The sequence below is a fragment of the Ovis aries genome, chromosome X, assembly GCF_016772045.2.
Source record: "Ovis aries strain OAR_USU_Benz2616 breed Rambouillet chromosome X, ARS-UI_Ramb_v3.0, whole genome shotgun sequence".
NCBI lineage: Eukaryota > Metazoa > Chordata > Mammalia > Artiodactyla > Bovidae > Ovis > Ovis aries.
The window spans coordinates 29,787,202-29,798,805 of NC_056080.1; the positions used below are offsets into that span (position 1 = coordinate 29,787,202).

The 11,604-nt window shown below is 37.9% G+C and overlaps 1 long non-coding RNA gene across 1 annotated transcript in view; it reads left to right on the forward strand.

Moving 5' to 3' along the window:
* LOC121818180 (uncharacterized) overlaps positions 1 to 11,366 on the forward strand; it is a 24,823-nt gene extending 13,457 nt beyond the window's left edge. The window contains exon 2 of the long non-coding RNA XR_009598849.1: positions 10,780 to 11,366. This is a non-coding gene — a long non-coding RNA (uncharacterized LOC121818180). The remainder of the gene's footprint in view (positions 1 to 10,779) is intronic.
* Positions 11,367 to 11,604: the final 238 nt, after the last annotated feature.

Consider the following 11,604-nt stretch of genomic DNA (forward strand, 5'->3'; position numbering starts at 1 on the left):
AAGGATACTGTCAAAGAAGAGAGAGAGATCTTGTATACAGAATGAAGGTAAGGAGCACTGTTCATAGGGTATGAACAAAGGTGGACGAAATGGTTTGTTGTGGAGATCGAATGGACCTATTTGACTAGAACAGAGAATTCTTAATATAGAGACTGTATCAGTTACAATTGCTGCATAAAAAACTATACTGAAACTTTGTGGTTTAAAAGAACAACCATTTACTTAGTTCACAGTTCTGTAGAAGGTTTCTACTGGTCCAGGCCAGGCTGAACTGATCTCATCTGGGATTGCTCATGTGTCTGTGGTCAGTTGGAGAATCAGATGGAGGCTAACTGGCCCCAAGTGGCTTTGCTAACATATCCAAGGGTTGGTAGGGGCAATGAAGGCGAATGGGTCCTTGTCAGTCATCATCAACAGGTGGACAAGTGACAAGAACATGAAAGTGGCAGGCCCCAGTGAACCAATGTTTCTCAAGACTTTGCTGTGTAACAGTTGCTAACATTTATTGTTGTTGTTCAGTTGCTCAGTTGTGTCCAACTCTTTGCAACCCCATGGACCTTAGCACACCAGGCTTCCCTGTCTTTCACCATCTCCCAGAGCTTGCTCAAACTCATGTCCATTGACTCAGCGATGCCATCCAACCATCTCATCCTCTGTCGTCCCCTTCTCCTCCTGCCTTCAATCTTTCCCAGCATCAGGGGCTTTTCTAATGAATCTAATGATTTGCTAACATCCCATTGATCAAAATACCTCCCATTAATCAAAGTAAATCATATGGCCAACTCATATTCAAATAATTCTACCTCTGGATGGAAGAAGAGAATTGTGGACTTTCTAATACTTCCACCTGTAGATAACAGTGAAGAGGAAGATGGACCTATTCTGAGTGTTGGGATTAAAGAGGAGAGAAGGGCCTCCACGGCCACTGAGAAGTCTCCACTTATATGATTATCTAATTCAATACTTAAGCTTCTTGGGCTTCCCTAGTGGCTCAGTGGTAAAGAATCCGCCTACCAGTGCAGGAGACATGGGTTCGATCCCTGATCCAGGAAGATCCCACATGCCATGGAGCAACTAAGCCCATGCACCACAACTGCTGAACCCATGCACCCTAGAGCCTGTGCTCTGCGGCAAGAGAAACCCCCACAATGAGAAGCCTGTGCACCGCAACGGGAGAATAGCTCCTGCTCTCCCCAACTAGAGAAAAGCCCACGCAGCAATGAAGACACAGCACAGCCAAAAATAAATAAATAAATAAAAGGATTTTTCAAAAAATACTTAACCTCATTTTAAAAAGTGTCTGTAAACCATCTGCTCATGGTTTAAAAAATATAACAGTAAAGAGCTATATAGGGAAAAGTTTCCTCCCCTTACCCCCTCACCTCTACTCCCCAGAGGACAGATTTTCACCTCGATGGTAATCTTTTCTGGATGAGCTAAGTTTTTCTTAAAGGATTTTACAAGTTTTCAGCATGAACCTTGTTGAAAACAAGTTACATAAAAGAAATGTTCTGTGTAGAATTATTAATACCTTTGTACCTTTTTAACATTGAGCTCTAGACAAAGGACCCCTATTTTTATCAAGCATTTGTTATGAGCCAGGCATTATGCATTTAGTACATAAAAAACAAGGCTCTATCTGTGCCTCCACGCACTGGTAGTAGAGTGATTTCTCCATTTCTTTGACCAGGAAAAGGAATGACTGTGGTGCTACAGACAGGAAATTACTATTGAATGTTGGCAGTACTTTTCTTCCTGTTTTACCCAAAGATAAAACGTAGGAATTTGAGGGTGTATTCTCAGGCAAGTTTCACTTCTCCACTATGATTCCCATAAACCATTTTCTGATCAGCACTCCAGGGTAACCCAGTTGACCCCCTCCTTGAATCTTTTTGCCTTCTTACAATTCAGGAGGAAATGAAACTATAGTATTTACAAAGCTTTTATCCTAGGTCCAAGACAATCAAATCAAGAAAGACTGGTTCTTGCCAGTCCTCTGACTTAGGTCCTTCTGAACAAGTGGGCTGAGGAGTCAGTTGCTTAATGCAAAATTCACTTTCCTAACCCTGGTATACAAAGTACTTGCCACCAAACTGTGAAACTTGAGTATCCTGGAAAAAAGTTCCTCCCTGTAAGAATAATACCTTGTCAAATCATTCACTATATTGTTTTTATTCCTTTAAAATTTAAAGTCATTTCTGCATTCAGAATCTCATATGAATGGGTAATTTCCCAGGGGAAGTTTTAAAGTGTATACTGCAAACTTTGTGGGTTGGGTTTGTTGAGTAATGCCTTTGTTAGCAACTAACACTTTAGCTAGCCCCCATGAGGAGGTTGGGAAGGAAATGGTGCAATGTTTCCCAAAGTCATCTTATTCTAAGAATTGTTGGAGTGACTTCCCTGGTAGTCCAGTGGCTAAGCTTCCATGCCCCCAATTCAGGGGACCCAGGTTCCTTCCCTGGTCAGGGAACTAGATCCCATATGTTGCAATTAAGAGTTTGCATGTTACAACTAATACCTAGTGTAGCCAAATAAATAAATTTGAAAAAAAATCATCAGAAATGTTTATTACACAGACAGATGTTCCAGCCCGTTTCCCCAGAGATTTGGTTCATACACCTAGGGAAGGACCTAGGAAATTTAACAACCATCTCAGATAATACTTAGGATTGGGCAAATTTAGAAAACAGTGCACTAGGACAATAATTGTCAGCCCTGGATGTACATTAGTGTCAACAACAAGCTTAAAAAAAAATATATATATATATATATATATAGACATATATATACACACACACACACACATATCAATGTCCAGGCTCCCAACTCAAATTCTGATTTAAGTTACTGGGGTGGAGTCAGGCATTGATATTTTTTAAGAGTGCCTCAGGTGATTCTAGTGTTCAGCTATTCTGGTGTGCAGAAATCATGGTCTATAGCAGTAGTTCTCAATTTTTTGGTGACAGGATCCCTTTATACACTTAAAAAGTGTGAAGGATGCCAGAGAGTTTTTGTTATTAGATGGGTTATACTAATATTTCCTGGAGGAGGCAGTGGTAACCCACTCCAGTACTCTTGCCTGGAGAATCCCCTGGACAGAGGAGCCTGGCTGGCTCTAGTCCATGAGGTCGCACAGAGTCAGACACGACTGAAGCGACTTAGCATGCACACACTGATATTTTACACAATAGAAATTATTACTAAAAATAAATTTAATAGTTATTAACTCATTTAAGAATGACAGTTATAGACCCATGAATGACATAGTTTTGAAGAAAAATTTTTTTTCCAAAAATACTAATGAGAATACTAAAGTTATTTTCTACCTTTACGAATCTCTTTAATGTTGCCTTATAGAAGACAACTAGATTCTGCAATTTAATCAGTTAGGATAAGTCTTTTTGGTTAAAGAGTTCAACTTGATTTATATGAAGAAAATTCAGCTTTTCGGAAATAGGCAGTTGAAAGAAGAAAAAGTATTTTAATAGACTTATCAGATAATTATGGATATCCTTTGACATGACAGCAAAACTCAACAAGTAATAATTTCTTAAAGGTTGTAATATGGAATCTAGAACCTATTAGTGAACTTTTCATATTCTGTTATATTAAAATCCATTGGGCTATCTTATACGTTGGACTTTTTTTCATTTTTATTGAAGTATAATCAACATACCATATTATATTGGTTTCAAGTGTATAACATAATGATTTGACATTTGTATATATTGCAAAAGGACCACTGCAATAAGTCTGTTTACCATCTGTCACCATAGTTAACACAGTATTATGACTATATTCCCCATGTTGTACTTTATATCATGACTTATCTATTTTATAACTGGAAGTTTGCATTTCTTTTTTTTAATTGAAGTATAGTTGACTTACAATGTTGTCTTAGTTTCAGGTGTACAGCAAAGTGATTCAGTTATATATATATTTTCAAATTATTTTCCATGACAGATTATTATAAGATACCAAATACAGTTCCCTTTGCTATACAGTAAATCATTGTTGCTTATCTGTTTTCTGTAGAGTATTTTGTGTTTGTTAATCCTATACTCCTGATTTATCCCCCTGCTTCCCTTTGTTAACCATAAGTTTATTTTCTACGTCTGTGAGTCTTTTTCTGTTTTGTATATAGATTCATTTGTATTATTTTTTAGATTCCACATATCTTATAATATTTGCCTTTGTCTGACTTACTTCACCTAGTATGATATTCTCTAGGTCCAACCATGTTACTGCAGATGGCAACATTTCATTTCTTTTTTTATAGCTGCGTAACATAGTGCTGCTGTGAATGTTGAGGTGCATGTATCTTTTCAAATTAGAGTTTTTGTTTTTTCCAGATATATGCTCAGGAGTTGAATGGCTGAATCATATGGTAGCTCTATTTTTAGTGTTTTAAGGAACCTCCATACTGTTCTCCATAGCATCTGTACCAACTTACATTCCCACCAGCAGTGCAAGAGGAGTCTCTTTTCTCCACACCCTCTCTAGAAATTTTATTTGTATATTTTTTGATGATAGCCATTCTGACCAGTGTGAGGTAATACCTCATTATAGTTTTGGTTTGCATTTCTGTAGTAATTAAGGACGGCAACCCACTCCAGTATTCTTGCCTGGAGAATCCCAGGGACAGAGGAGCCTCGTGGGCTGCCGTCTATGGGGTCACACAGAGTTGGACACGACTGAAGCGACTTAGCAGCAGCAGCAGTAATTAAGGATATTGAGCATCTTTTCATTTGCCTGCTGGACATTTATATGTCTTCTTTGGAGAAATGTCCATTTAAAGTTTCTGCCCATTTTTAACTAGGGCTTTTTTATATTGAGTTATACAAGCTGTTTTTATATTTTGAATATTAACCTCTTGTCAGTCACATACTTTGCAAAGATTTTCTCCTATTATATAAGTTGTCTTTTCATTTTGTTGATGGTTTCCTTTGCTGTGCAGAATCTTTTATGTTTGATTAGGTCCCACTTGTTTATTTTTGCTTTTATTTCTTTTGCTTTGGTAGACTGATGTAAATAAGAAAATATTTATGTGAGAGAATGGTTCACCAGTGTTTTATTCTAGGAGTTTTATGGTGTCATGTCTTATATTTAATTAAGTCTTTAAGCCATTTTCAATTTGTTTTTGTATATGGTGTATGGGAATATTCTCATTTCATTGGTTTTCACGTAGCTGTCCAGCTTTTCCAACACCACTTGCTGAAGAGACTGTCTTTTCTCTGTAGTATATACTTGCCTCCTTTGTCCAGGATTAATTGACCTGGCTGTGTGGGTTTATTTCTGGACTCTGTTCTGTTCCACTGACATATATATATATATATATATATATATATATATATATATATATATATATATCGTTATTATTCTAACACCACACTCTTTTGATTATTGTAGCTTTGTTGTATTGTTTGAAGTTTGGAAGGGGTATGCCTCCAGCTTTGTTCTTTTTCCTCAGGATTGTTCTGAAATTCTGGGTCTTTTGTGGTTCCATATAAATGTTAGTATTTTTGTTCTAGTTCTATGAAAAATGTCATGGATATTTAGATAAGGATCACCTTGAATCTGTAGATTCCTTTGGATAGTATACCATTTTAACAATATTAATTCTTGCAAATCAAGAGCATGGTATAGATTTCCATTTTTTGAAGCATCTTCAAATTCCTTTATCAGTGTTTTATAGTTTTCAACATATAGGTCTTTCACCTCCTTGGCATTATTTGTTCCTAGGTATTTTATTTTTGATACAATTTAAATTTTTTTTTTAACTTTCTCTTCCTAATATTTCATTGTTAGTGTAAAGAAATACAACACATTTCTGTACCCTGCTACCTTGCTGAATTCATTTATTAATTCTAACATTTTTCTGTGTAGTCTTTTGGGTTCTCTATGTAGAGTATCATGTCATCTGCAAATAGTGATAGTTTTACCTCTTTCTTTCCAATCTGGGTACCTTTTACTTCCTGTCGGATTGCCATAGTTAAGATGGAAATTTGTATTTCTTGATCTTCTTCATTCATTTTGCCACCCTGTCAACCACCAGGCTGCTCTCTTTAAGTCTGGATTTTTTTTTTTTTTTTGGATTCCACATATAAATGAAATCATGTGATATTTGTCTTTCTCTGACTTATCACACTTAGCATAATACCCTGAAATTCCATTCATGTTGTCACAAATGGCAAGATTTTATTCTTTTTTATGGCTGAGTAGTGCTCTGTTGTGTGCATGCATGCGTGTATTCTTTATTCACTCCTTCATTAATGGACACTTAGTGCATACATGTTTTAGTGTTTTTATTTTCTTCACATAGGTACCCGGTGGTGGAATTGCTGAGTCATACAGTAGATCTATTTTTAATTTTATGAGGAACCCCCATACTGTTTCCACAGTAGCTGTCACAATTTATATTCCCACCAACAGGACATGAGTGTCCCATTTTCTCCACTTTATTTCTCTTTTTAAATTGGATTACAGTGATGCTGAGGCTGAAACTCCAGTACTTTGGCCACCTCATGCGAAGAGTTGACTCATTGGAAAAGACTCTGATGCTGGGAGGGATTGGGGGCAGGAGGAGAAGGGGACGACAGAGGATGAGATGGCTGGATGGCATCACGGACTCGACGGACGTGAGTCTGAGTGAACTCCGGGAGTTAGTGATGGACAGGGAGGCCTGGCGTGCTGCGATTCATGGGGTCGCAAAGAGTCGGACACGACTGAGCGACTGAACTGAACTGACTTACAATGTTGTATTAGTTTCAAATGTACAGCAAAATGATTCACTTATACATATACATATATCCATTCTGTTTTAGATTCTTTTCTCATATAGATTACCACAGAATATTGAGTTGAGTTCCCTGTGCCATGTTGTTTATCTGTCTCATATATAGTAGTGTGTGGGTTCATCCCAATCTCCTGATTTATCCTTCCCCCCAACATTTCCCCTTTGGTAACATAAGTTTGTTTTCAATATCCGTAAGTCTGTTTCTGTTTTGTGAATAAGTTCATTTGTATTACTTTTTAAAATTAGATTCCACATACGAGTGATACCGTATACTTGTCTTTCTCTGCCTGACTTAGTTCACCTTAGTATGATAATATCTAGATTCATCCATGTTGCTGCAAATGGCATTATATCATCCTTTTTATAGCTAAGTAGTATTCCACTGTATATATGTACCATAGCTTCTTTATCCATTCCTCTGTCAATGGACATTTTGGTTGTTTCCATAACTTGGCCATTGCAAATAGTGCTCCAGTGAATGTTGGAATGCATGTATCTTTTCATATTATGGTTTTCTCTGGATATATGCCCAGGAGTGGGATTATTGAATCTTATGGTAGTTGGTTTTTTTTTATTGAAGTATAATTGATTTACAGTTTTGTGTTAATTATTGCTATACAACAAAGTGACTCAGTTATACATCTTTTCACATTATTTTCCTTTATGGTTTATCACAGGATATTGTATATAGTTCCCTGTGCTATACAGTAGGACCTTGTTGTTTGTCCAGTCTATATATAAAATTTGCATCTGCTAATCCCAAAGTACTACTCCACCTTCCCCTTGGCAACCTACCAGTCTACTCTCTATGTCCATGATTCTGTTTCTGTTTCATAGATAGATTCATTTGTGGCTTAGTTCAGATTCCACATATAGAGGATATCATGTGGTATTTGTCTTTCTCTTTCTGACTTACTTCACCTAGTATGATAATGTCTAGTTGCTTCCATGTTGCTGCAAATGGCATTATTTTATTCTTTTTTATAACTAAGTAGTATTCCATTGTATATATGTACCACCTTTTCTTTATCCATTCATCTGTTGATGGACATTTAGGTTGCTTCCATGCCTTGGCTATTTTGAATAGTGCTTCTATGAAAATAGGGTGCATGAATCTTTTTGAATTAAAGTTTTTGTCTGGATATATGCCCAAAAGTCAGGCTTCCCTGGTGGCTCAGATGGTAAAGAGTCTGCCTACAGTATGGGAGACCTGGGTTCGATCTCTGGGTTGGGAATATCCCCTGGAGGAGGAAATGGCAACCCACTCCAGTATTCTTGTCTGGAAAATTCCATGGATGGAGGAGGCTGGTCAACTACAGTCCAAGTGTCAGACACGACTGAGCGATTTCTCTTTCTCTTTCTATGCCCAGAAGTAGCATTGCTGATCATGTGGTAATTCTATTTTCAGTTTTCTGAGGAACTTCTGTACTGTTTTCCATAGTGACTGCACCAGTTTATATTCCCATATGGTAGTTCTATTTTTATTTTTTTAAGGAATCTCCATATTGTTCTCCATAGCAGTTGTACCAATTTGCATTCCCACCAACAGTGTAAAAGAGTTCCCTTTTTGCTACACCTTCTCAAGCATTTATTGTTTGTAGACTTTTTGATGATGGCCATTCTGATGGTATAAGATGATACCTCATTGTGGTTTTGATGTTCATTTCTCTGATAGTGATGTTGAGCATCTTTTCATGTGCTTTTTGGCCATTTATATGTCTTCCTTGGGTTAATCTCCACGTTATTTCTTATCTTCTTGATAATAGCCATTCTGACAGGTATAAGGTAACTTATACTTTGAATGTATATCTTGCTCATGTATGATTTTCTAACATTATATACCAGTCATTTGAAAAAAAAAATATTGGTCCACGGAATTATGTGCCCGTTGGAAATGCTGACATATTTCATAATTAGTGGATACAGTTTTCAAAGTTTTTAATTTTTGTTTGTAAACTTAAATTTTGTCATTGGCTTCATATACTGTCAATTGTTTCCTTGAGTGGCACATTGCATTCTTTTTCAAGAAAATATCTGCTAAAATTCCAAACCTGCATAGCCATAGTTTATCCATTGTTCTTTCAGGGGAGAAAATGGTGTTTCCTGAGACAAGTTCAGCCCACAGCTCAGTCACTCAAGTGTTTTTCCTGGAGACATCAGTTCTGCTTTTGCCAAAGTGCTTTCTGCCTAGTTCACATTTCATTACAGAGAATATTTTTTAAAGTGTACTCAAGGGTCAAGATTTAATACTAATAAATCTACTTATTTAGGTATATATTGCTGAAACTAGAATATCTATGACATGAATTATTTACTTATTTAAGACTCACAGTAACATTCACAAAGTAGATATCATTATTCCTGTTTTACAAATAAGAAAATTGAAGCTCAAAAAAATGTTAAATAATTTTCTAGATCACTTAAGGACCAGGATTTAAAGATGAAAATCCAGATCTTCCTGGTTTAAAGCTTGTTATATTGCCACTGTACCAAGTCATTTTCATTCTATTGAACTATTTGGGCTTAAATAACAGCTACTAAGACTTAATGAGCACTTCAGTTCAGTTCAGTCACTCAGTCATGTCCGACTCTTTGTGACCCCATGAATCGCAGCACGCCAGGCCTCCCTGTCCATCACCAACTCCCGGAGTTCACTCAGACACACATCCATCAAGTCAGTGATGCCATCCAGCCATCTCATCCTCGGTCGTCCCCTTTTCCTCCTGCCCCCAATCCCTCCCAGCATCAGAGTCTTTTCCAATGAGTCAACTCTTCGCATGAGGTGGCCAAAGTACTGGAATTTCAGCCCACTTACTGTATTCTAAAATCTGTTCTCAGATCTTTAAATGTGTTAACTCATTTAATCCTGCCAACTGGGTCCATGTTAGCCATATTTAGACAGGAGGAAACAGAGACAGAGAGGTTATTTAGGTTTTAAGGACACAGAGCTAATAATTTTAGCTAGAAATTTAACCCAGGAAGACTGACTTCAAAACCATTTTGCTGGGGATAGGGTAAAAAAACATAATAATAATAAACCATTTAGCTAAAACATCCCCTAATTAAAAGCACTAATGAGAAAAACCTAAAATCACATACACACATACACATATATATATATATATATATGTGTGTATGTGTGTGTGTGACTGGCATGGTGGTAATTGTTTTCTGAATAAAAGAGCTACTTAAATACATGAAACAAATACTTTTGCCTGTGTGCATATAAAATATCATGTGATCTCAAGGTCTTGGTTTATTCGTTTCGTTTTCTCAAGGAGAAGCAAAAACATGTGTGGAAAAATCTTCTGAAGTGTGTGGAAATTTTAGGCAAGAAGTGAATTCACATAAGTCACTAAGAATAGAGTCCTAAAAAGGAGCCTAGTTCAGTTTATGTTTCAGATTTTCAAGATCAGGATGTGGTGGCCGAGTCTGCAGATGGGAAAATGATGTGGTCGATGTCATACTGAGCATATGACAGACACCCATTGAAGAGCACACCTGTTCCTGGCCAAGACCAGGGCACTGGAACAGTCATGGGTGTAACAACAGAACCATTTCCTTTAGCATTTACCACCACAAGAATTAGTCATCTTGGGGTATATTTTCTTTATCTAAAAATAATGGCCATGGTATTGTTACTTAATCCAATAGAATGGGTTTATATGTTAACCCCCAAGGCTCTTTTTCCTAAGTGGAACTCTGTTTCTCTAGTCACTGGGAGACTCTTCATCTTGAAAGAAAGGTTATTCATTTTTAGCCATGAAAAAGCGTAAAAATGCAAATAACACTCCCCCAACTTGGCCCTCCCATGTGTGCTCCAGATACTGCCTCCCCCTGGCCCACGGGGCTCCTCCCTTACCCCCTCCCCCCTCAGGTACCCAAGACCCTGCTGTGAATTGTGACTCTGCTTCAGTGACACACTTCTGTCTTTTATCAGTCTCCCTTCCCAAGTCCTGACTGTACCTTCTTGTCTTTCCCAGGTCAGAGCAGGGCAGAGTGTCTCTGCAAGAAGAGAAGGGACTTTAGGGGCAGGAAAACCCTCGCTCAGGAGGCAACAGCATCTACCAGCAAGAAGAGAAGGCCTGTTCTGTAAATAAAGACTCCAAACATTTCAGCTGCCTCTCCTCCTCCTCCTTCCCTCCACTTGCTCTCTTCCCCTAAGGGTTTCAGTCTGCTTATCACACACAGAAGCTCCCTGATGAGAAGGATGAGAAGGGAAGAGGCAAGGAGCTCCTCCTCTCCACAGAAGAGGCTTATCAACTCCTTCACGCCCACCGCAGCCACTCAGTTCCAAACCCAATACGGGTTTCTCCTTCCTAAGGTTTCCCACTTCCCTATAAAGGCTGTATTTTCCAACCCTAGAATTCCACTCTCTGCCCACATGGACTCCACCTACAGCTTGGAACTGGACCAATCTGCTCTTCCATTTAGACCTGTCAGGAACCTCTGACGACGTTTCCCCTGAAAGTATTGCTACACCTAGTGGTTCTGATCTGTACTTCTCATAACATAGACTCTGCCTTCATTCTGGTTAAATAAACTTTTCTGTGCTAGCCTGGGAACCTGACCACATTTCTATCTCCTCATTATTTCTAGCTACTCAATATATTTTCAACATAGAGTGTGTCCTCAGAACTATTTTATTATTGGACAAGATAAAACCCTACTTGTATATAGGAGACAAATACATTGATCCAACTTCAGTGCATTACTGGGAGTAAGTTGGAATCCCCAGCCCAAGAATAATAACACAAGTCAAGCCTTGCCCCATCAGAAGATTGGCAGAGGACCTGTTCCCTCAGAAA